Source organism: Neophocaena asiaeorientalis, unplaced genomic scaffold (assembly GCF_003031525.2).
Source record: "Neophocaena asiaeorientalis asiaeorientalis breed wild unplaced genomic scaffold, Neophocaena_asiaeorientalis_V1.1 scaffold19, whole genome shotgun sequence".
NCBI lineage: Eukaryota > Metazoa > Chordata > Mammalia > Artiodactyla > Phocoenidae > Neophocaena > Neophocaena asiaeorientalis.
In genome coordinates, this window is record NW_020173388.1 from 6879637 (window position 1) to 6885742 (window position 6106).

The following is a 6106-nucleotide window of genomic DNA, read 5'->3' on the forward strand; positions in this document are numbered from 1 at the left end:
CTCGGCAGGCGGACTCTCAACCACTGCGCCACCAGGGAAGCCTATGTTTCTGGCTTCTTTTACTTAGGATAATGTTTTCAAGGCTAAACAAACAAGAGTAGTGCTTTGCAGTGCTGGACTTTATTCCTCTTTATGGCAGAATAATATTCCATTGATTGGACATACTAAATTTTGTTTACCTGTTTATCAGCTGGTGGACAGGTCAGTTGTGCTGTGGTGTGTTCCACATGCTGGCTGATTGCTTTCTCCTGCTGCTGTTTAACTTGGGTCTTTATCCTCTGTTTTTCTCAAAGACTTGAGAGAAACTCACATTCTTGAAAACTTGGTTGTCAGACTTTAGTGTATGAAAGAACTACCTGCCACGCTTGCTAAAGGTGCAGAATTCCAGGCTCATCAGCGGAGAGTCTGATGTAGTCTGACTGGAGAGGGGACCCAGGAATCTGCATTTTTTAACCCACCAGTTGATTCTGATGCAGGTATTCCCAGAATACACTTTGAGAAATTCTGCTAGGTGTCCCTAAACCTTGATTTTAATAGCACTTGACATTTCACAGAAAAGCCATAATAGCAACTGGTAGATTATTATTATTATTGTTTTTTTTTTTTTGGTACGCCGGCCTCTCACTGTGTGGCCTCTCCCGTTGCGGAGCACAGGCTCCGGACGCGCAGGCTCAGCGGCCATGGCTCACGGGCCCAGCCGCTCCGCGGCACGTGGGATCTTCCCGGACTGGGGCACGAACCCGTGTCCCCTGCCTCGGCAGGCGGACTCTCAACCACTGCGCCACCAGGGAAGCCTATGTTTCTGGCTTCTTTTACTTAGGATAATGTTTTCAAGGCTAAACAAACAAGAGTAGTGCTTTGCAGTGCTGGACTTTATTCCTCTTTATGGCAGAATAATATTCCATTGATTGGACATACTAAATTTTGTTTACCTGTTTATCAGCTGGTGGACAGGTCAGTTGTGCTGTGGTGTGTTCCACATGCTGGCTGATTGCTTTCTCCTGCTGCTGTTTAACTTGGGTCTTTATCCTCTGTTTTTCTCAAAGACTTGAGAGAAACTCACATTCTTGAAAACTTGGTTGTCAGACTTTAGTGTATGAAAGAACTACCTGCCACGCTTGCTAAAGGTGCAGAATTCCAGGCTCATCAGCGGAGAGTCTGATGTAGTCTGACTGGAGAGGGGACCCAGGAATCTGCATTTTTTAACCCACCAGTTGATTCTGATGCAGGTATTCCCAGAATACACTTTGAGAAATTCTGCTAGGTGTCCCTAAACCTTGATTTTAATAGCACTTGACATTTCACAGAAAAGCCATAATAGCAACTGGTAGATTATTATTATTATTGTTTTTTTTTTTTTGGTACGCCGGCCTCTCACTGTGTGGCCTCTCCCGTTGCGGAGCACAGGCTCCGGACGCGCAGGCTCAGCGACCATGGCTCACAGGCCCAGCCGCCCTGCGGCATGTGGGATCCTCCCGGACCGGGGCACGAACCCGTGTCCCCTGCATCGGCAGGCGGACTCTCAACCACTGCGCCACCAGGGAAGCCCGCAACTGGTGGATTATTGACTAAGACTTTTAAAAAACAAAGTTGGAAATATTACTATAGACTTACTATAATAAAAAGGGCCTAAGTTAATACCCTGGCTGGTGTCTTCTGGGTTGGAGTTAGACGTCTGCAGGAATGATAGCCAGGAGAATCGTGTTGTGGTTGTTAATTAGCCACCCTGGAGTGAGTGAAGTAGCCAAATTTAGTTTTAAAGGCAATGAAAGCCAAATAGCCTCTAAGAATTAAATTACTGCACCAATCTTTACAGTATTGACCTCAGCATTTACAAATGTGCTCAGATTGATTAATTAGAATACTTCTTGATTCAGGAAATTTTAATTCTTAATCTGAAGCCATTTTCTGTTAGGTAACCGAGAACAAAGTAGGTTGTAAATATTCTAAGAAGACTCCTCTTTTCCTCTAGACATAGGCTACAACAAAGTACAACCATGTTTGCTTCAACACGTTTTCACTATCTAAATAGTGCATTTTAAACACCCCAAACTCCTGAGTATGAAGAGTGGTTTTCCCTTAATTTAATGACAAGGGTTTTCCTCCTTCCTTCCTCCCTCCCTCCCTTCCTTTCTTTTTTTTTTTTTAATTTCTTTTGATGTTGACCATTTTTAAAGTCTTCATTGAAGTTGTCACAATATTGCTTCTGTTTTTATGCTTTGGATTTTTGGCTGCATGGCATGTGGGATCTTAGCTCCCAGACCAGGGATCGAACCCTCATCCCTTGCATTGGAAGGTGAAGTCTTAACCACTGGACTGCCAGGGAAGTCTCAAGGATTTTCTTTCACTTAATAGATGAGTGATGATTTAAAGGTCTTTTAATGGTTCTTGAGCAGCCAAAGTAGCAATAGCAAATGGAGTTCCATTTATTCTGTGCATCTCATTAAGCTATTACAGAAGACAGTAATGTGGGGAAAAAACCACCAGTGCTTTTTTGGGCTGTGAGAGAAAAAAATGGATTTCAGGATATGAAAACTTAGTTCTGGGAATTTATAGGGGAGTTGCCAGTAGAAGGGAATGCTTAATTCCTGAGTAATAATAACCTCAACTTCTTGACTCATTAGCCTGACTTGTAATGGGTGAGTGCCTACAGCAAAAGTATATTTTAAAAAACTTTTTATTATGAAAAATTTCAAGCATACCCCCAAATAAGGAGAAGCTTCACATACTCAGCACTCAGTCTTCAGCAATTAGCAATATTTTGCCAATCTCATTTCATCTGCCCACCCACCTTTATTTTTACTCAGTCATTTTCAAGGAAATTCCAGACATTATGTCATTTCACCAAAAAATTTAGTATGCATTTCTAGATTGATAAAAACATTTTAAAACATAACTATTTGCCATTATTACACCTAATAATTTTTTTTTATTATTCTCTAATACCAGGTCTATGTTCAGATTTTCCCGATTGTCTCAAAACTCTTTCTTTACAGTTGTTTTTTTCCAATCGGAATCCAAACAAGATCCACACATAGCATTTGGCTGTGTCTTTAAGTCTCTTTTATTTGATAACGATCCTCCTCCTTCACCTGATCACTGATTTGTTGTAGAATTTGGGTAATTTCTCCTGTAAAATGACCCACATTCTGGATTTGTCTGTTTCCCCTTACTGGCATTTAGTGTGTTTCTTTATCTTCATTTAACTTCTTTCTTTTTCTTTTTTTAACTTGTTTGTTTTCTATAAACTGGAGATTCAAGTTGAATTTTGGGTCGAGAAAACCTTCCATACTTCTGATGTATCACGTTGCAAGGCCCGTAATGGCACACTTGTCCCATTTTTCTAGGTTTTATTAGTGGGTTGAGGTGGTGTCCTCCACTACCAAGTTAGCCATTACCCTTTCACTGAATGGCTTGAGCTTCCACTTATGCTCATTCCTTAAACTCTTGTTTCATAGCTGTAAAATAAATTACAAATTTAAAAAAATCACTCGTCTTTCTCTCAAACACTATTTGATTACCCCCAAAAAACAGGTCATATGGGAACGGCAGGATAAACTCTTTTTTTTTGCCTACGCCCCCCCCCCCAATTTCAGAGTTATACAACCTCGATAATTACAGGAGGGTTTCATATTATCATGAATTCAGGATTTTTATATTCAGGTTTTATATTCATCAAAAGTATGTTTTTAAAATTGATGTTGGAGATGGAACCATGAAGCGTTGGCATCAGCCTTCTGAGACAGCATTTCTCAAAGTATGGCCACAGACCATATATATCAGAATCCCCTGGGGCATTGGTTAATATGTAAATTCCTGGTCCCCATCAAGACCTACTTGGTCAGAGTCTCTGGGAGTAGAGCCCTAGAATCTGCATGGAATCTGCATTTCTAACAAACTTCTCTAGGGATTTCTAAAATAGCTATGGAATGGATAGCCTTATGGGATTACCTCATCAGAGCTTGGGGACAAAACACCAAGTGGGTATACACCTGAGCAGTTACTTTAAAATAAGGTCACAAGGGCTTCCCTGGTGGCGCAGTGGTTGAGAGTCCGCCTGCCGATGCAGGGGACACGGGTTTGTGCCCCGGTCCGGGAAGATCCCACATGCCGCGGAGCGGCTGGACCCGTGAGCCATGGTCTCTGAGCCTGCGCGTCCGGAGCCTGTGCTCCGCAACGGGAGAGGCCACAACAGTGAGAGGCCCGCGTACCGCAAAAATAAATAAATAAATAAAATAAATAAATAAGGTCACAAGATCAATGACCACTGATAATTCAAGAAAAGAGAGGATGGATACATTAACTCCTTCAAGAAGGGCCCAACAGACAAGAGTAGTACTATGCAGTCCTGGACCCCATACAGTGCTCTACCCTGGTTGAGACAATCTAGGTTCTGACTACCCATTGTTACTAGAACTCTGGGAAACGTTCACAACAGTAAATCCTGTACAGCGTGGCTCTACATGACATTGAACTAATCTCTCCTGTGGATTCCCATGGACCACTGTTGTTCACATCTGAAGCCTCAGATCCTGCACAGCTGCTGTCCACTGGGCCCCAGAGACTCCCACTGCATGATATGTGTCATCACATCAGGTAACATGGTTCTGTATCCATTAGGACATGGGGTGCCATTTGTATTTGAAGGATCACTTAGTACTGTTCTCATATGTCCTATTTTTGAATTGCTTATCTCCTCTAGGGAACATACTTTCAATATTTTATTAAAGTCCCCGAATGCTTGACATTTTGAGCAACAGATTTGTTTAGTTGGTTTTTTATATAAGTGATGATCCATTTTTGTAATTTCATTTGCCTTTATTTATTGAATTTTAAATAGCATTGTTGAATGCACTGACTCATGGGGGTTGGGGGGTGGGGAATACAGATGCTTAGAAGAAGAGCCAAGCTTGCAGACCTTGCCAATTGAATTTTCTACAGATTAGAGAAAGCTAAACTACGTCTCTCAGCATGTTTCTACCCATGTACTTGGGAAGAGAAAATGGGAATCAGGCTCCTGGGGCATAACAGAAGTCCCAGATCTCCCTGAATGAACGCATCCCCATTGTCTGTCAGTGAAGCTCTGTATTATGCCAATATCCAGCCCATGGAAAGAGCATGGCAAAGTACAGCATTGGGCAATCCAGCAGGGCCCTGCAGGGGACCGGAATTACACGCACAGCCTGTTTTGAGATTCTTCAAGTTGCTGCCAAAGCCCTGGCATGGAGCTCCAGGCAGAAACCTGGCCTTGATACCATTTGATAAGGGCAGGAGTCATAAATTCAAATGCCTATGGGGGCCAGGAAGGCAGCATAAAGGAGTGAAGAGGCCTGGACAGGAGACTGGTGGATTAGGGAAATATGTCCCCACCGAAGGAAGCCACCCATCAGCTTCTCCTGGCTGTTACCAGGAACAAGGTCCCTGAATGGCTAGAGCTTTTGATATTTCAAGAAAGGCAGATAATCTGAATTTTTACGTGAATTTTCTAGATTTCAAATGTTGGCATTAATTCAAATAGATTTTAAACACTGCAATGGTTAAACTAAATATGTCTGTGCGTCATTGTTTTGGGGCTTTTGATTTAAGGAAATACAATACCTTAAATTAATACTGCAGTGAAATAGAGGAGAGCTTGTATTTCCCAGACCAAGATGGTAAAAGTTACAGTCTATAGATGGTTTGCTGATGCTGTTAGCAGAGACTCAAACAATGAACTTTTTTTTTTTAAAGAAGACAAGAATGTCTTCTTTTCCTTCTTTTTTTAAAAATAAATTTATTTATTTTAATTTTGGCTGTGTTGGGTCTTTGCTGCTGCGCGCGGGCTTTCTCTAGTTGCAGTGAGCGGGGGCTACTCTTTGTTGTGGTGCGTGGGCTTCTCGTTGTGGTGGCTTCTCTTGTGGCTGAGCACGGGTTCTGGGTGCGCAGGCTTCAGTAGTTGCAGCACACGGGCTCAGTAGTTGTGGCTTGTGTGCTGTAGAGCGCAGGCTCAGTAGTTGTGGCACCTGGGCTTAGTTGCTCCGCTGCATGTGGGATCTTCCCAGACCAGGGCTCCAACCCATGTCCCCTGCACTGGCAGGCGGATTCTTAACCACTTTTCCACCAGGGA